The sequence below is a fragment of the Aythya ferina genome (genome assembly GCF_964211825.1).
Source record: "Aythya ferina genome assembly, chromosome: 2".
NCBI classification, from domain to species: Eukaryota; Metazoa; Chordata; class Aves; order Anseriformes; family Anatidae; genus Aythya; species Aythya ferina.
In genome coordinates this window covers 35321484-35341702 of record NC_140297.1, presented here as the reverse complement: position 1 = coordinate 35341702, position 20219 = coordinate 35321484, and the positions used below count along the sequence as shown (strand labels likewise).

The 20219-nt window shown below is 38.3% G+C and overlaps 1 protein-coding gene and 1 long non-coding RNA gene across 12 annotated transcripts in view; one reads left to right on the top strand and one right to left on the bottom strand.

The window, feature by feature from the left end:
- Positions 1-3529, top strand: part of HNRNPA2B1 (heterogeneous nuclear ribonucleoprotein A2/B1) — a 15721-nt gene extending 12192 nt beyond the window's left edge. For 8 of the 10 annotated variants that reach the window (XR_014690073.1, XR_014690074.1, XR_014690075.1 and 5 more), the window contains one exon: positions 600-947. The gene's annotated coding sequence lies outside the window, so the exon portion shown is untranslated. Of the gene's footprint in view, positions 1-599; positions 948-1601 lie in introns of those variants that run through there. The other 2 variants (XR_014690071.1, XR_014690072.1) reach the window with 1 other exon arrangement.
- Positions 153-20219, bottom strand: LOC311432443. Of its 2 annotated transcripts, XR_014690077.1 has the most exons (3): positions 20026-20219; positions 19815-19930; positions 153-10268 (listed from the first exon to the last, which is right to left on the bottom strand). It is a non-coding gene; the product is annotated as an uncharacterized lncRNA (long non-coding RNA). The 2 variants fall into 2 exon arrangements; XR_014690078.1 differs by lacking the exon at positions 153-10268 and having other exon boundaries at positions 18234-19930.

Here is a 20219-nt window from a genome sequence, read left to right as displayed (position 1 = left end):
ATCTGCCTCTGTGAAGGAATGTGTCGTCCATTCTTATAGCAACTGCATAAGCAGTTCTTTAGGAGGGGAAGTGAAAACTTCAAATGAAACTGCAGGTGGTATTTTATGAGTGTATAATGTAATTACTTAATTTGGAATTTGGCTAGAATGATGAGGTTTCCACCATTTTTTATAGTTCTTGCAGCTAATAAACCTTAGTGCCAAATTCAGTCAGCCTTACTCGCAAATGCATTCAATGTTTGCTCCTCAAATTAATGAAAACTCACCAACTAATGAGTTATTCCGAGTATGGGTGGCATACTCTTCTAGATCTGTTTTTTAAATTAAAATCAACAAAACCCACCAAGAAAACAAAACAAAAACAACAAAACAAATGCCCACACCCTAACTTCAAAGTTCCATTGCCTTTGACAGGCTACTACCTACTGAAGAACGTGGACTCAGCTAACAGAAGTCCTGTTCCTTTTGTGTTAGACACACCAGTGAACTGCTTATTACTTTAAAAAAAAAAAAAAAAAAGGCTGAAGTTCCCCTATTGGTAATTTGGTTTAGACATATGTGATAAACATCTTCAGATACACTTTTTTTTTCTTTGGCAGGAAGGTGCCATGCTGCAGGTAACTAATGAAGAAGTGGTCAACCACAGAAACGCTTCAAGAAATAAGAAATTCTGTATCATCAGAAAATAGTTGTTTTTGCTGCCTTCATTAAAAAACCTAGAGGTTAAATGAATACTGATAAAATATCACAATTAGTACAGCTCCCTGTAATGCTGGGTTTTTTAAATGATAGTAATAATTGTCTTGTAAACCTTTCGAATAAAATCCAGATTCGGTAGGAGAAACAAATTACTAATGTTAAAATAGCAAACATTCTGTGAGTTGAAGGTTTAACTACATATTTTTATAACTTTCATAGCTTTAAAATAAAGTATTTTTATACCAAAATAGTTCTAGTGTAATGCTTAATAAAACTTAGTGTGTGTCTAACATTAAATAATGTTGATGTGCAGCTTTTAGACCTTCCATGATTCGAAACATGCCATTTTGAGGTGGGTTTAAAAACCACATTAATTTGGCAAGTGTATGCACAGAACTTGTACCTCTGAACACAGGCACCTGTTCTCTGTTGGGAGAAACAGTGCTACACATGAAACCTGCTTATTATTTTTTGCTTTTGGACAAAATTGCTTTAAAATAGCTATGTTTTTTTTACCAAATTTTAAAAATATCTCCTCCTTTCCTGTTAATGAAACTAACCACAAGACAGTTCATCAAAATGTGTTAGGTGAATAACTTTTTCCTTCTTACCTTTAAAGAGTTTTTAGCATCAATAGTGAAAGACGGAATGGAAAAAAGAGTTCCTGCTGTACCAGAACTGTATTACTGATAGCTGCATCTTCTGAAAAAAACAAGCATGAGCTTGGGAGAGCTCCAGTTGGGAATGTATTGCTTGCATAATTTATTCTAAACTTGAAATGTATATGCTTAGTAGAATTGTGATGTCTTTAACGTTCTTTATATAACTCAAAAGTACTATTTAATGATTCAAAAATATTTTTTGGTATGTTTTTTAAGTTGAACTTTGAAATATTTGCATAGGTGTCCAGTGGGCTGCAACGGAAGCAGAAAATGAAGACGTTCAAAATCTGCTTTACTTTGCTCTTTCCAGCAGAATGAGTTGACCAGTTCATTAGGAATTTGCCTTCTTTCCTGGAACTTAGATTCTAGTTAATGGAAGTTTTCTTTACAGTTGACAAGTCCACATTCAGATCACTTAACTGAAAAAGTACTTCAAAGGGGAGTAATTCTTCTTTCTGTTTGATGTGTGTGCTCTTTCAATAGCTTTGCAACAAGGTTCCAAATTTCCTTAATTATGTATGTTACATTTTCCATGTGAATGTTTTACTTTCCATCTACTGGGAATGGGCATTATCTCTAGGGGTAGTAGCATGCAAAAACTTAAGTTATTGGATGTCTGAAGTCTTGAAAGCTTGGAGCATTTGAGTAAGTTTCCTGTTGTCTTACTGTTAAAACTTCCTTGATTTCTTTTTCTTGGTGCGTAAGAGTTAAAGCAAATCAGTGTTTTGCTGATGAGTTCAGTGAGACGTGTCATCACTGAGTCGACCTAATACAGCTAGCAACTCTGAATAAAAACTGAATTGGTCAATTACCGCTCCTTAATTTTTAGATAATGTGTGTTTTTTCTTTTAATTTATGATAAGTTGGTTTTATGTCCCTCTATAGACTCAACTTCACTTTGAAAATGGAAAGTAATGTTGCTGTTTGGTATGTTGAAATACTTTAAGAAAACAGAAAATCAGGTTGTCAGTTGTAGCCACAGCTTGCTAAAGCAAACCTTTGCCGCAAATAAGTTGAACGTGCAAGACAATATAACTTGTTGTTGGGGTGGGGGAGGTTGTCTGTGATCTCAGTTATTAACAATGAAAGTTGAATTTTGTTCACATTCCCTGCTATTTGAGTTTTAAGCGTTGCATTGAAAGTTGCTTAGAAAATGAGAGAGTTTTCTGGATACTATAAAATTAGTAGGGATGAAACTTCGTCATGTGTAGGGAAGATCACATTCTTTTAGTCTTGATTAACATGCGTATTTTCTGGGGGATGAAATCATATTACTGGGGGCTGGGGGAAGGGCTTTGAAACCAAACCCTGAAAGACACGTGTATTTTGAAGAGTGCCGTCAGCAGAGTTCATTTTGACAACTTGGCGTTAGGGAAAGAGGATGACTAGCAGAGAACATAACGAAGCAGTACATTCATTCCCTGTCACCTCAGTGTTTTGATTCTGTTTCAAAGCAGAATGCATGAGGCAAATGAAATCTTTAAGTGTTGTTACTTTTTTTTAATTCCCTTCTCTCTCTTGAAGGAGATGCCAGGTTCTCTTCTCCTTCATACAATGATACTGGTAGCAAGGAGCTTCCCTGGGACCCCCCTTTCATGTCCTGTTGACCTGTCTTGCCAGAAGCCATACTGTCCCTTTTAACAGTTGTCCTCTTGCTTTGTAGCTAGCAGTGTCCATTTGCATTGCAGTAGGAGTTTGTGTTCACAGAGGTTATTAAAATGTATGAAAGCAAGAACTAGTTAATTTATCAGCAGTAAAAAATGAACAGTTGAAACCGTGTCTGACACTGACTGCTATGAACATACTGGGTCAGTAGTGACTGGGGACCGTGTAGTTCACCAACATACTGTGTGACCTCCCATGCTGCTACCTTGTGTGAACAGGGTGGCTTGTGGCTAAGTTCATTTAGTATTGCTCTTTCATTGAAGTTTTCACCAATACGTGTTTGTTTTTTTTCTTCTCCTTTGCGCACTCGCTCTTGGTCACTATCTAGACATTCTTGTATGAAAATGAGTGGCCCATATATTTGGTGGATTTCCTGTAGCAGTACTACATCACTGAAGTTGCAGTGTGTTTACAAGGTACACTACAGTAATCAAAGGCTTCATTGTGTGTGTCATCTTGGTCCTTGATTTACCTATAATAAATAGTTTCTCTTTACAAGCCGGTGCCGTGTGTCCTGTTGCCTCATTAATAGGCCTCTACATACTCAGTTGTCAAGATTCTTGGTATGGAAAACAAAGGAAGGCTCTGAGATAGGTCGTGTGTACTTTGGAACAAGTACCAAACTTTTCAAACTGACATCGATGCGTTGTCCTTTGTTTCCTCTCTGAAGTTTGTAACTCCTGTTTACCAGACCTAAAACTAGATTGTAAGCTCTTTTGCAGAAACCGTCTTAATTTATAAGATTCATCTTCTGTTTTAAAAAAAAGGTTTATTGAATAAAACACAGATGCGAAGCTAAAGCTGCACTTTGTTGCAGTACTGCTACTGGTCTTTCAACGTGTGTGCAATGTTGGGGCAGCAGGCTGTATCCTGCGAGGGATTGTTTGCAGTGTTCCTCTGTCTAAGTGTTCGGCCTTGGTTTCATAACTCTGAGGGCACTGCATTCTAATAAAGTACTATGCTTATGTCTTTTTTTCTCCTCTGACAAATAATCCATAGTGCCTGTAAGTGTTGCTACCAGCAGTAATGCAGGAAGTCCAGTCCCACCATCTATTGTTTTTCTCTATACTTTGATCTGACCTTATTCTAACTGTATATACTACTTTCCATGATTAATTTAACAAATTTTTAGCACTCAAGGATTATAGAGACTGCTTTACCATAGGAGTGATTTTAATGAAACTCCCATGTCAGTGACAGGTTAGTTGCAGAAAGGGAAGATACTTCAGAGATGTACTGGCAGCTTTTAAGTGAAATTAATGGCAACCTACTAATTGGAAGGAAAAAAAAATCAGGAGCTTGTTCTGAGTTCTGCCTATAATTTTGTCTTTCCTGGGGGTATGTACCTGAAGGTTACAACTTGCAGTCCACTCAATAATTCACTTGAGAGCTGTTGTAAAGGGGTATCATTGCTAGCTGAGTTCTTACAAATTGATACTTGGTAAATAACAGAATTGTTGATCAATAATAGAAGTGGAATTGGCTAAGGTCAGTTCATGCTAATTTCCAATTGCAAACTTACAGGTATTTTTGGAACCAGTGGAATTGGGCTTTTATTTTGTATGTATGAGCTGTAGTACACTGCTTTTGATTAGTAGTATTGCTCTCTGTAAGAGTTCAATATGCTTCTTTATTTTCAGCATGTACCCAAATTTAACCATGTAACTTACCCAGCTGGATGCATGCTTCATTTCGTTAGGGGCTGCCTTTGCTGGAGTTCTAAGAACCACTCTACTTCTGTTACTGAAGGAGCAGGCATCAGTGTTTACATTTTTTTTTTTTCCCTCCCTTTTTTATAGTAGGGACTTGCTTTGTGAGGTCCTGAAAGAAATACTAGGGCTTCTGGTTTAGTTATGGGACTAACTTAATAACCATCAGAATTTGTGCACAGGGGCCAGGAAATCAACCTTAAGACCTGGTCCTGGAAAGGTTAGGTGCATAGAGTCTGAAATGCCTCTTATGCATGTCATTTAATTCTAAGATGACAACCGTGATGACTTTCACATATAAAATTAAAAAAAAATATCTGGCTCTAGAAGTGAGACTTATATTTAATCCTATGTATCTGTTACCTGTTCTGGATTTTGGCAGAAGTTCATGAACTAGTGATTAAAGAAAGTCCTGGTAAGTACCAGCAAGCACAGATACGCCTCACAGTGATCATTAACTAACATCAAGAAATTGCAGGGCCTTGCTGATGGAAAACTCCCCTTTGAACTTCCCTTATCAATTTGAAGGTGTGTTAAAATTGAGCAGTAAAACAACAGATACCCACATACACAAACAAATCTTTTAATACAAAAGGTAAATTGTTCAAAGTGACCAATCTTGGTAATTTATTGTATTTTGCACTCTGAGGCACTGCTTCCTTTTTAGAAAATACCAGTTGCCTGCTTTGCATCTGCTGCTCACTAGTGTGAACGGCAGTGCAAACGTTATTTAGATGCTAAAGACATAGTTCATTTATTTGAGAGATACCGTGTCATATTTAAAATATTACATGTATGGTTGGTTTTTCTGTTTGGTGGGTGCACGTGCTTTAACGTGCCAGAGCATAAAGTTGCTATATTGCAATCATCCCCTAAGAGCTTGTCTTTTAATACCACTTTTATGGGGTTTGCTTGTATCAGAAGTATGTGTTGCTACCTACTTCTTAATGATGATTTTAACATCTCAAAAACTAGTATCCCTCTTAACATTCCTTTCTCACTAGTACATGTCTGACTTTTTTTAGGCCATCTTTTAGAAACGGATAAGCTATTGTAAATAAGCATGTAAAGGGATAAATGTCTCTTTTTGTAGCACAAATAAACATCAAAAACAACAGGTAAATCTCTTCATTCAAAGCCATTATGAGAAGTGGAACCTCATCATTACATGTACAGATAAATAAATTAAATTCTAGTCAGTTGTTTAAAGATAGGTGTTGAAAAAGTGTTTTTCGCCATCCATAAACTGAAAATATTAGGTAGTTACAAAATACCAGTTTTAAAAAGTTAAAGAGAAAACCTGAAGTATTTGTGTTGGGAAAGGTATCCAAAAGGAAAGGAAAAATGGAATGCACATAAGTAAATGTCACAGAATAGGAACTTATCACCCACCTCATCCTCAAAAAGCTTGGGAATGACGCAATTGCAGAGGTAAGAGAGTATTGAATCAGGTACTAACTACTTTTCAGAATCTATTTGCAGAATGACCACAATAGTTGTAATCTTATTTAGTATGTTACGTTTGCATATAGTTAGAACAAAGTACATGAGAAAAATGCAACAGTCTCCTAGGCTTCTCTCCTCAAAGGAAAAGTGGAACCTTTCTGAACAAACCTAAAGCACAGCATCTCTCCTAAAAATGTATAAATTCACTAAAAATTAACTTAAGCTACACTGTCTTTCATTGCTGAACAACAATAACAGAAAAAAATAAGGTGATGTTGGATGTTAAAAATCAAGTACTTGGGCCTAAAACACATTTTTCTTCTATGTAATTTTGATCTGAAGCCTGGTGTCCTCGTTATCCCCCTCCCCCCAGTATTATTTTTACTTTGGTTTCTCAATCCACAGCTGTTGGTGATGCTCCAGTATCTTCCAGTAAACTGCCTTAAAAATTACTGGGAAATGGGATCTTTTATACCATGAATGTACAAAACACAACCGCTGTTGGCATATGGCACGAGAAAGCAGAAAGAAAATGAAGAAATGTGAAGGGAGTTTGATTCTATGATCTTCATGGGTCCCTTCCAACTTGGGATATTCAAAGATTCTATGTGAGGAAGAGGAGCAGCAAGGACTGATGAATGGGGAGAGGTAGAGATGGAAATGTTGCTAAAGGCACATCAAACTGCAGCCTATGTATTACATCTGATCTACAAAAAGGTCACTCTAGGAGCGCTGCTGGCCCTGCCCCTTTCCTGGCAGTGGTATGGCAGATGATCATCATTTCATTCCAGGGTGAGCTGGTTCAAGCTGCCCCAGTGTTAGAAAGTTAATGTTAAAATGAGGATAAAGAGCTTATCTGCAGAACTTAACTAGTGAGCACAGTGATGTAAGAGAGGGAAAGAGGTTTGGAACTTGATTTTAAGGTTGTGCTGACATGGTGTCACTGCTTTTCTTCTCAAAGCTTTTGGAGCTGCTAAATACATTTGGCTCAGCTACTTCTTAACTCAGGTCTATCATCTTCAGATTTTAACTCAACTTCTTTACTAATCCATTTGAAGGAAATATCCCCTCAAATCCATGTTATTCATGCCTTCTGCACCTGTTTTCTGACTGGGAATTACTATTCAGTTTTTGTCTACAAAAATAAAGCTGCTACATGATTCCTCAGCTTTGAAGTCCAAACAATAAACGAATACTGCAGCAGAATTAAGGTCCCCCATTTGCAGGCCTGTGTTAGAGTTTCTGGCTCCTAGAAATACAAAACCACTGCACAAATTTACATCAGGGTACCCACTGACAAGCAGTCATAAAATACACTTATTTAAAAAAAAAAAAAAAAAAAAAAGCAAAGATTGTAAATACATCACATAAAAACCATATGCTATGATTCCACCATAACTAAGCACCCCTACTGCTGTGCAGGGGAACGCTTTTCTGCCTGCAATGCACTGAACATTCATCACAAATCATACTTTCCATAGGAAAGCAACAATGCACTGCAAATACCAGAATGTCTTAAGTTCTCTAAGCTTACGGGGAGTTCAGGTAACAGAAGGAAGTCTTGCTGTATTTTTCCTAGGCCACCTGTAGTCTGAGAGACAGAGCCGATAATTTCATTTAAGCATTTCTTAAGAATTTATTTCTTTTAAAAGCAAGTTAATATACCTAAAAAATCCCCCACGGTGTAAAAACTTGCTACCTGGTAAAAACAAGCATTCAATTTTCAACAGATAAATTGTCACAAGATGGCAGTGCACTGATAGTCTTAAATAAAATATGTAATCATGTATTGTTATAACTGCATAAGGGCTACAGCCAAATTCCTTTTGAATTATGGAAAGAACAGAGAAAACTGTACCAACAAACTTCTGAGCCCCGATAATGTGGAATGCATTACCAAAATTGAACAGAGGAGGCAGCTAATTTATGGGGCAGGAGGCACTATCCAACCTGGAGATTCCCAAGACCAGGTGTTCCAGCTGTAAGAAAGAAACTGTATGGAAAACACTAATGAACCTATAAGGCTCTTAGAACAGGAAGCATATGTAAGATGCCACAGGAGTGCTGCAAAAAAGCAATGTAGGGACTGGCTTCGAGGCTAATGATTGCAGCTATGAGCTGTGGGAGAAGAGGGTACCTCCAATTAAGATAACTATTTTTCTTTTGGTGAGGATGGACATCCAGAAAGTAAACAATAGTACCAGAAACCCAAAAGGTAAACAAAGTAAATAAAATGCTTTTGCTGCTAAGGCTGATTAACCTGAATTGTAGTAAAGATAGGTTTGTTCTCGAAGACACTTTTCTCATCATAAACACAGGGTCAAGTACATACAACAGTAATCTTTGTCTGCACGCGCTTATTAGCTACTAGCGTTGAATAACTTAGTGTTGTGTTAGAGAAATACACTAAGACCTGCTATGTAAATACAAATTGGTATTAGGTTTCAGAAAGGAAATCATTAGCTGAACTAATTAAGTAAACCATAGCAGTTCCATCCAACTTTGAACATTAGGTCACGTGAAAGACAGGACTTTGTAGTTTTCAAATCCCAACAAGTTACTGAGGAAAATTTTCAAGTCAAGCCAATGACAGCTGCTATACAAAGTAGCTTGTTTAAATTCTTCAGGTAAGTTTCACTGTATTAATTTGCTGATATATTTCCCATTTTTTAATTAGATAAAACAGAGTAAATCATTATCCAATAACCACTGAGTGTATTCTAATCCATTAGTTATACACATGTTTACACATTTACCTCTAGCACATGTTCTGTCTGCTATGACAGAAGCTGGAAATAATCCTCTAAGGACAGAAGGGAAATCTACATGGTTGCTCTTGCTCTGTGACAGAAAAAACAGAAACACTCTGTAAAGCACACAGTTATCTTACACAAAAGAAGGTAAAAACAAAACAAACAAACAAAAACCAAACACACAGTCCAGGAAAGACCACAGCTGTGTATCATTGAACCACAGAATAGCTCAGGTTGAAAGAGACCTTAAAGATCATCTAGTTGCAACATATCTGCCATGGGCAGGGATGTCACCCACTAGATCAGGTTGCCCAGGGCCTCATCTAACCTGGTCTTAAACACCACCAGATCATCTAACTCCAGCCCCGAACAGCTGGTGTTTGGGATTTCACCAGCTGCAACACACCAGCTGAAACCCCACTATCAAGTCTTCATCCCGCTGAGACACTTAGCAGAACAACTCCATGGCAATAGCGCCCTGCTCTGCCCCAATAAGCAGAACGGAGCTTTCCTTCTCTTTGGGGCTGCACCACCCACTACCGTGATGAAAAAAAAAAAAAGCCAAAGTACCAGGGCAGTAGTGAACAGAGGGGCTGACAAGAAAACCAGATCTGATGTTCTCAACCCTCATAAGGACTCAATAAGAAAACACTTTGCATAGTAGCCTTCAGACAGAACAAAAGACGAAGGGCATCTGTTTTGGTTTAACAACACTAGATTCTTTTTCTAACTTCTGGTTACAATACGTACCTTCAGATCCAAACAATGAAGTTTCCCAAATGTCATTCTGTAACTGAGCGTAAAGCTTCACAAAAATAGCGAAAGCAGTGTAATTTAGTGTTCATGTCTCAAGTGTTTGCATTAAAAAAACAAAAACAAAAAACATACACACATCACCTTCATGATGTAAAAAATTAATAGAGTAATTAGTTAGTTACAAGTACTTTCTGTAACTTTTAGAATATTTCAACTATATAAACTATACTGGAACAGGGAGATTTTCAGGAAGGTGAACAAGGTCATATTTTAAAAAATAAAGTCGTAAGTCAGTCTTCCTTTCCTGTCCTTGCAAAGGACACCTCCAAATCCTAATGAAAGAAATCAAATATTCCTTTCAAACCATTTACTCAGTTTCTTGCACTACTTTTACTTCAGTGATAAAATCTACATTCTCCATTACTTCCACTTTAAAGTTTTCCCTTCTTTCATTTTTTTTCATCATTTACTTGATTTATGTCTCCTTCCTCCTCCTCCTTTTCCAGTTTCAACTGGTTATTTTCTTGGTGTGGACAAGAGTTATCCAAAGCTTCCTGACATGCTTTCAAATCAACATCCTGAAGACAAAAATAAAAGTCCTATTAAGAAACACAATAACAATACTCATCTTTAAGCACACTTTTAATTTTTAAACATCTCACAAACATAAACAACTTCACTGGCAACAAACTATTCTGAAACAGACATGCCATGCTGTGATTTCATGGGGAGTCTAGGCTTTCAGTATCATCTGGATGTCATTGCATAACAACATATCCAGACCAGTTACATACTAAGTGATGGAATTTTAAAATAGGCAATTAGAAACATGACCAGTTAGCAAAATCCTCCTCTTCTTTCAGGGAAAAATACTTTTTTTTTTCATCTCCAAGGATGAATTTATTCTGATTTAGTGTTCTCAGAAGCATTTTTCAAGTTATATCTGCAGTTGTATTGGCAGAGATTTTTTATTATTATTATTTTAAGGCTGGGGTATTGCTGGAGTGAAAAGGGATCACTGCTAAGCATTTTGCATATCTGAAGGCAAAAAAAAAAAAACAAACAAGCAAAACCAAAACAAACAAGCAAAACTGTCATATTCCAGCTTTAAAGAGCAAGTCTGAGCTATTAAAATGTGAGACTGCGGAATGGCAGCCAGGAAACCAGGTGGCTACTCTGCATTAGTTCTATACATTCCTAGGAAAATGCTATGGCCGTTGCAGAAAAGCTCTCAACAGCAGCAAATGTAATGACTTAATGTCCTCTCTTCTCAAGATCAAAGCCTAAACTATATAAAAACTGCAGTTGTAACAGTCATCAAAACGTGTATGAGATTTTTTCAATTATTTTCATACAAAACACATTCATAAATATAACACGAGACTCTAAAAATAAGACTCAGAGTTAAATAACATTTGAGAATAAATTAATATTTGTTTTAATTCTATTACAAATATTTATTTTTAAAAACATTAGCATTTTTAAACTCTTTATTTCACTTGTTCTTAATTTCTTTTCATGAATAAGAAGGGACATTTAATTTTATAAGCAGTCATTTCTAACAAATAGATATGCATGGCCATTCATCTCTCTCTGATGTAAGAAATACTTTCCTTCAACAAAGCCCAACACAATTTCTACTTACTAAAAATGCTATTCCAATATATCGAGTCTTCTTTGCCAGTTGAAATTAAAATTGACCAGTTGAGTTATTGTTGAATCTCAGAAAACAAATGTGCTTTTCTAATACAATCACACAAAAATGCAGTACTCCTCTATCTAGTAAAGGAGCAGGAGAGGGAACTCACTACAGAAGACGCTGCGTACGCAGTAACCAGCTACTTGCAAACATTTAAATGAGTCCAATGGAGCTACTCGTAGGCATGAAGTTATTCCTTCAACTGCATTTGCAGGATCAGGGCTAGTCTTTAGTATTACAAAGCACCGTCCTAATACTTGTTCAATTAATATACTCCATTATCATCCTAACTGATAAAATCCATCATCATCAAAAACAAATAAGTCAAGGACAACAGCTATTAAAGACCTTAAACAGCTCCTCTTGAGCTGAGCAGCACAGAAAGCTGCTGCTGTAAGGTCGAGCATTCACCTCCTGAATAACACAGCAAATCCATCACCCTACTGGCTGATTAAGAGGTAAATGGAGGAAAAAGAAACTTATTATCTATAACGTGATGCCTCAAAACCTAATTGTAAGCACAGGTTTTGAACAGAGGAAGTATATGGATAACAACTTGATGGATTCTATTAAGATGACAAGGGGTACGAATCTATTCTAACACCAGGGAAAACAAAGGCTTGCAGAAATTTGTAAAAAGCCCACAGTGTGCCCCACAGATCATTCAAAACCCTCACAAGTCAATTTGCTGAAGTATACAATGGAGACAGTACTTCCCAGCACCATCACAAGGAAACCTGGATTTCTGAACTTCTGGGTCATTTCAGTGAAGTGCTCTACAGGGAAATCATATAACACAACTGGAAGCTTTTCCTCTTCATTACTTAGTTTTGTTTTTTAACAAAAATCTCGTGGATTATGCTGCTAAACATTTACTCTTTGATGTTAGTCTTTCCCAGTGGAGGAAAAACAGCTGGAAAAAACTGCTCAGCAACTGAATGCTTTTTTTCCAAGCCTGTGTATCGCTTGGGATGACTGCTGGGCTGCTGCTATGGGGAGAACAGAAAGGCCTCCTCCAGAAACAACCATAGAATGTTCTTGAATACAGCATTTCTTTAAAGATAGCTTAATTTTCAGTCTGAATATACATCTAATGACAAAAAGGGATTACGTGTAAACACCACTTATTCAGTGCTGCACTGCCACACCTTGTGTTTCTGTCCTGTTTCTTATTTCATATTAATGGTAGCAGAAGAAACAGAAATAGTCATAATACAATCACCAGGAGCTCAAAATCTAGATCAGGATCACATCAGTCAGTCTCTGCACACAGAAGACAACAAATTCTCTTCTCTCTTGATTGTGGAAGGCTTAGTATTACAGCCAAGTACATTTATTACAACAGCAGGTGTGGAAGTTCACACCTTACGCACAGCAGGCTGTTTACAAACTAAAACAGTAACTGAAGACACTTCTACTTACATTTGGAAAGATTTCTGCACAAGCAGAAGACAGGAGATTTACAGTACATAAAATAAAACAAAATAAAAAAATCCAAGTATCTCAAACTCTGATCTTACTTCTGTCATTTACTTGTTTGGTTGGGCTACAGAACACAATCTGAGATTGTCTGATTTAGTGAGTTATCTATCAGCCTCATGTGACAGAGGGCTGGGTTCCAGCTGTGCCCTTTTCCTGAGATATGACTTGCCACAAGTCAACTATCAGTTTCAGTTTGTGAGTCTTTGAAACATGAAAAATATTTATTTGTATCAAAACTGCTAATTAAGGTGGCCCCGAAATCAATGCAGGGGTGAGAGGAACTACAACTTTATGGGTAGCCCAACCTATGCTTCAATTGGAAGAACGTTGCCTATTCCAGCAGTTTTCCAAAACATCTTATTATGTTAAATATAAAGACTTCAGTTTCCAATTAAGTGCACTGGAGTACTGATCTCGGTATAAATTGGGTGCACAGTACATCAGACTGTCTGCATTTATCTCCTCCCCTTGCCACCCCATCCATATATTATTTGCTGTCTGTAACATAAAACGGAAGGAGCAGCACCTGTAAAGATAACAAAATATGAACAGGTCTGTTGCAATGCATTGGATCAGATGAATAAGATCCCCCTCTAGATGCAACAGAAAACATAAACAAGCTCTTGTCTGCTATTGGTAAGCATGCAGTTTGCAAACAGGGCTAAAACCACACAGTTCATGGCTACAAGTGCATAGAAATATCTGAACTATCTTTCCCTAAGATAGAGAAACACCTCACTGCAGCTGGGCAGAGCACACAGGGTGACTTGTCTTGGTGTACAGGAGACACCAGGAGGCAGGGTGGACTAGCCCACAAGGAGTTTTCCGCAGTGAGATTTTGAGTTCTCTCTACAACTGTCTGCTGCACTGGTGCAAAGGTATATGACTATCATTATTTGCAAGAGGACACTACTTTTTCTGGCTGATTATTAATTTATTCTGTTCACATGCTGTCTTCTAATTACCCATTTTCAAATTACAATTTCCTTATTTTATTTATCCAGTTTCAAACAGAATTGCTCCATTACTGTCACTGATCCCTGATGTGCTTTTCTGTGAACTTGTATCCCTTCTCCTTTATGAGCTGCACTTTTCTATATAACTGGCACACGCTCTTTGGTATTAGCTGAAAAGATGTCACAGGCCTTGTGATCTTTTCCACATTTTAAACCATTAAGTAACTTTTCAAAAGACAGTCACACACCAGTACAAGTTCAGCAAGGTTACAGCATCTAGGAATATAACCAGCAGTTTTACATGTACTTTACAACCTTGTAGACTTAAATATGATTTTCATGCAGCTCTCGGGTTACTGATGTTGCTCTTTGCTTGTGTGCTTTAAATATGTGATGATAATTAATCTTATAAATTGATATCTACTTAATTTCAGCTAAAATGCAAAATGTACTCTGCTGTCCCTCTATATTCATAATGAGCTCTAAAACACCCTTAATACCTGGGAACAGAAGAGTAAATTTCATTGTGTGAAATGTGACCAGCTTTTAGGAGGCAAGAAAGGTGGAATGGCAGTTGGAAACACCAAATATCCCCACATAATAAAAATTACTATGATATGCAATATTTATTATATTTTTATTGTATATGGATAGGCTTAAAAATGACACTAAAGCCATGCTAACTAAATAATGTATTCGATTAAGTAAATCAAACTGCAGAACTGTGAGTCCAAATGTGGCACCTGTCAAATCTCCATGATGTCTATTCTAAACCCTAATATAACTACCTTTGCTGCAAACAAATGCACACAGTTAAAGACAGTCCTACTTGTTTCAGAGAGTTGTTAGAACCTAGCCACATGCATTTCTGAAACTAAAGCACTAAAACTTTACAGAGCATGGCTCAGCTATGTTGGACATTATAAAACAGACATACTCTGCACTCTCCATCTTCAACACATACACGGAATTAGCACCAGCCTACTTCCAGAATGGAGGCACAGATGGGTATCAGATGAAGACACAGACACAAATTGTATCACTAATTTAAATTAAGACATCAGTTTTCATAAAGCTGACTTGAAGGTGGTTTGATATCCCCTAAATATCAATCTTCTAAACCACTTCTAGAACATAAACCACATTCACATTCTATTTGGTCCTGTGCTGAGCTTTTGCAACAGCAATTGAATCCATCCTAAGGCATGCAACACCTCTGACAGTAAGCCTGATATGAAGGTTATTACATTTATTCAGTCACTCTTCCAGACTAAGTATAGTTTAAAAACAAACAAACAAACAAAAAAGAGCTCTTTTTATGCCTTTGCTGTCCCAAGACGCTTTCTATTGTGGTCAACAGTGGCATTCTATAAGAGACTTTCTCCACCTTTATGCAGGCTGCATCGGTAGTATATCCTCATTAATACAACATAATCACTAAATGATGCATTGAATAAACACAAAAGCATTCAGGGAACACCCCTTCAGATAAAACTGTCCACAACTCAGTTCAATTTTTCAGACGTCTTTCTTTTGATCCCTGAAGGCTAATATACTTTTCCAGGTACCCAGCTCATAACTTTCTCAAGTTATCCATCTCACTGTAGTTAACAAATGCCCTGCCAACTCTGAATAGGATCTGAATAAGGAGAGCTGTTAAAATCCACAGTCTGATATCCTAGCTCCTCTGAGATGTGAGCATCATGACATCTCCTTTCCCACCATACATAATTCCTCTTCTATTATCCACGCTCATCATGCTAATTCTTTCTTCTTCGTGCATGCTATTCCCCTCATCCCCTCTCATGTACACTTCTCATGCACACTATGCACGCAGAATATGTTCCCCTATCTCCAGGTACCAGGAAAATGGTGGTATAAGTGAGCCCCACAACACTCATTTGGCGACACTCCTCTTGGCCACCTATGTGACTTGACTTTTTAAAACCCTCGTACTTTCTGCAGCACACTGTACTGAAAATCAAGATCACAATCTCCAAAGACCTCAAATGTGTGAGGTTCTTCTTTTAGCCCACTTCTCTCTGAAATCACTCAGCCCTTCACACTCTCTCTTATTAAACCTAGGTAAGTTCTGGCTAATATGGAAGAGTCATCCAATGCACAAACCAGTGCCATTCATCTACTTGCAGACAGTAATATTGCTCCACAGCAACACTATTATATCCTACTCTCTAAAAAGTTAAAAATAAATAAATAAAATTGAAAAAATGTTCTTCTGTGTGACTGTTCTCAAAGGGAGAAAAGCTTTCAGAAAAAAAGCCTACCTGGTTTCTACTTTTTTTTTTTTTTCTTTTTTAAACTAAGTTTTGATACCTTCCAAGAAAACAAAACAGAACAACAACAATGTATCTCAAAGTATTCTCAGTCAGTGTAAATATTTGAAATGGTGCCCAAAATCCAAGACGGATTCACTGCATCCAATCCATTTTTAATACTGTGAAATTCTGCCTTTGCACTGTGTTCAAAAACCTACGCTTGTAAAAGGTCTTATATATCGTGCTCAAAATGCCTTGCCAAAATATGAACATAGTGATTACAGTGCAAACAATAACAATTATTCACCGTACATTTTCTTCCTTAACTTTATTAGTTTATAAACAACAGCAACGTTATGCTGTTAAGTATTAAATACAGCAGACAATCTTCAACCTAGCACCAGAGTTCAGCCCTTATAAAGGGCTACAGGATCTGTTGTACAGAATGTAATGCATCCACATATGACAAATATTTTTGGTTTGGGTGGGGGCAGACTTCCTTCTCTGTCTCGCCCCAAGTTGGAGTCTGCCCTATGTACTGTACTGCACAATGACCGAGCACTGCAACTGCTGCCCTCACTCAGAGATTGGCTCATTGGCTGACGTGGGCAGCATCAGTGTTCAAGGGGTTCATGCAATTTGGAAAATAAAAGTGTTTTTCCAATGAGATTCAGGCCACAGATAAACTGAAGAGCTCCATAGTCCATCCCTGGTAATCTGAATTATTCCCCGTGTATATTCCTTGAGAGATAAAGAACTCATCCAAATTTTATACTCCCTTTCTTCACGTCATGTCTGCATAAATATACAGACACATTAATATACACATGAACTATCTGTACACAGATAGACAGGGGGCAAAAAGTATAAAAGTATTGAATCAAGCAGGGCAGCTCTTCACTCTTGCAAGGTATTTGGCCAAGACTCTGTACTACAAGCTCCTTGCGACTTTCTATGGTTTTGCTAATACTACTACCATTTACACTGGACCTCTATCTATGCTACACACATCTTGTAGCACCATGGCCTACTACTTCTACACGCACAGTTTCTAAGTTGCTCTGGAAAACCCATCTTGTTCATTTTGCATACGGGCCTGTGGCTCAACCTGACAGCTTCGAGAAGCGTTGTCAGGGCAGGTTTACAGTAGGAAGCCTAAGAAGATCACAGCCTTCTTTTGGCACAGTGGGGTATGGACAGCATCCCAGGTTGCATGCCTGTGGGATAGCCTATCTCCTTTTCCCATGGGTATCACACCTACATCCCATGTCAGCTGCATGTCTTTTTTTTTTTTTTTTCCCCCGGTATGTTTTATTGCTTTTTCTATGCTTAAAACTTTAAAATGTACATCCCCACATAGTGTCTCAATTTAGTATTTTCATTACAACTCATTCCTTGAGCAATCCAATAATAATTTGCAAGCACACAGGAATGTCTGGTTATTTTTTCCCTGTCTTTACCTGTATGAGTAGGTCAATAACCTACCCAATGTGACCTCCTTGTGTGAGCAGGCAACAAAAACAGGTTTTCAACAGCAGAATTCAAACAGACAGAATACACTGTCAGCATTTAAGGTGTAAGTGGTTCCAACTTAAATTCTTCCTTAAAAAAACAAGACCACAGTCTATTTCCTGAGCCCTATGAACAGATCTACAAACCATCTGTTATGACCTGCAGTAATGCAGGACAGTGAATTAAGTATAGAATTCAGAATAAGAAACTTTTTAATTCTGTCTCAGCTTTGGTACAAACACTCTTTCGTGACCCTGTTAAATACATCCATCTAAGAAAGCAGGCAGCAAGACTGAGATCATATGTTTATTTTTCTGGTTAAAAGGTGTATTTCAGAATAAATGTATTTTGTTATTTTTATTACCAAGGTAATAAAAAGCATTGTGGAGTTTACATTTTATTAGCAAACTTCTATTACAGAGGTGGGCTGAATGAAATAGTTTGATTAAAACAGTTAATACAAAGGTGAGAGCTGATCTCAGTCTGTTGGGCAGCAAGCTAAACGCAGAAACACACCTGTTAGCTTTACTCATTGTCAGACTAAGTGCTCAAAGTTTTATAACACTGCGTTACATCTTAGCACAGAAAAAAAAAAAAAAGTAAAGCAATCCCACACACTTCAGCATGCCCAAACTGTTTATTTCAGCCACTGAATTCATTTTCTTTTTCATCTGCATTCGTCTTCCAGAGTCATTTGAAATACCAGTTCCCTAAGGATGAGAATCACCAGTTCCCGTGGTGTTGCCAACAACATTCTCAAGAGCCCAATGAATGAAATGAATCCGGGAGTGGATTAATCTGATTGTTTAAAGCTTTGATAAGTTAGCAATCACGCAATAACAAGCGGAACAAAACCATCACTTTGATCTGTTTACACATAGCCCTAAGTCTGGCCCTGATCTAACAGAGATAAAAGAAAGGCTAATAATACCTCTGGTATACTTTTACAAAAGGCAAAATAAGGGTTATAAATCAGCAAGAACACTTTGAAATTCATTCTTCTGTTGCAATAACATTTTGACAGCACAAGTAGATGTATTCAAACTTACAGAGGTCAGCTTTAAAACTAAGATCAACTTTTCCCTTTGCATTTCTTTTTTTGGACCTGTCACGCACTTTGAAAGAAACCTGATGGAACAGACATGGTAGTTTTCACTTAGAAGTCCATTTATATCTTAGCTTAAGAACTTAACACTACCATGCCTTGGTCCAATCATTCTTTCAACTTAAACAAAACATGCATTAAAGAGAGAGATCCAGACCTACATTTAGCAAAGAAATTCATCATCTCTCTACAGAAACAAGTGATCCGTTACAATTAGGGTGTGGAAACTAATTTTGCAACTACCTTTCAAAAAATTAGCCAAGTGAGTGAACACACGGGGAATAGAAAAAGAAAAAAAAAAGAGAGAGAGGAAAAAGAAAAGGAAGGGAAAAACGAAAACCTACTATACAAGACAAATTTAGCAAGTATTAGTTGATGCAGGTCCTGTAATTCATAATAAGCACGGGTATTCATAATCATTCAAAATCAACTTGAAAAATCTCAGTAGTTTGACTTGAGATTTCAAGACGTACTGATTATCCTTCTAGGTCACAAAACCATCTTCTTGGCATTACAGCATATTTTCTATCTGCAGAGGGTATCACAGAAGTATCGGATCATAAATTAGATCATAAATTATTCAGGCATAACGAAACTCTGTGCCTGCCAGTGACTCGATCCAGAAAAGCAGTCCCTGCAGCTGAATGGCTCTGCTGATCTCCTTTAAATTACAGATGTGCACAACACTTCCACGGGTGTGGGGTCTGAGCGGGGGCGAACAGACAGAAGTGCAGTAAGAACTGCGTCCTCTGCAACTGAAACTGGCCATCACCACCAGGCATTCATTGCCTACCTTACTTTTTAAAGGTGCCACACTGATAACGGAGGCAGATGAAATGAGGCTAGAGTTTAGCCACAGCACTGTAAGAAGAGTGACACTGAGAAATGTTACTGGCAAGCCTAAAGACAAGACTGTGACATACACGTGCCCTGCAAGAGGTGATCCGTGGGTTAAGTCGATAGCTGTGACACGCTGTGGAGAAGCCGTATTTCTGCAGCTCTTTGACATTCCTGAGCTGCCTGTATGCCCGCATGAAGAAAAAGAGGGCAATTCAGGGGGAAACGCCGAGTACAAGCGAAAGTTGCAATCCCACCTTGCAATCCCGACCTGCAGGTCACACACCACGCTCGGGACACGCCAGTGCCCTCACCGGGGGGGGGGGGGGGGTTGAGCCAACCCTCGCTGCTCCTGCGCCTCGAAAGCCAGCCCCTGGGTGAACAAAACGTGGCACCGCGTTACCTCCGGGCACGGACCCGCTCCCTCGCCGCGGCAGTGCCAGCACGGCGCGCCGCCGCCCCCCTTACCTCCGCCATGGGGCTGCCGCCTCCCTCCTCTTCCTCCCCTCGGCGCCCCAGCGCCGCTCCTCAGGGGGCGCAGAGCCCGGGGCCGCCCCCTCACGGCCGCCCCACAACGGCCGCCCTCCAACGGCTGCCCCCTAACGGTCGCTCCCCAACGGTCGCTCCCCAACGGCTGCTCGCCCTGAGGCGAGGCGAGGCGA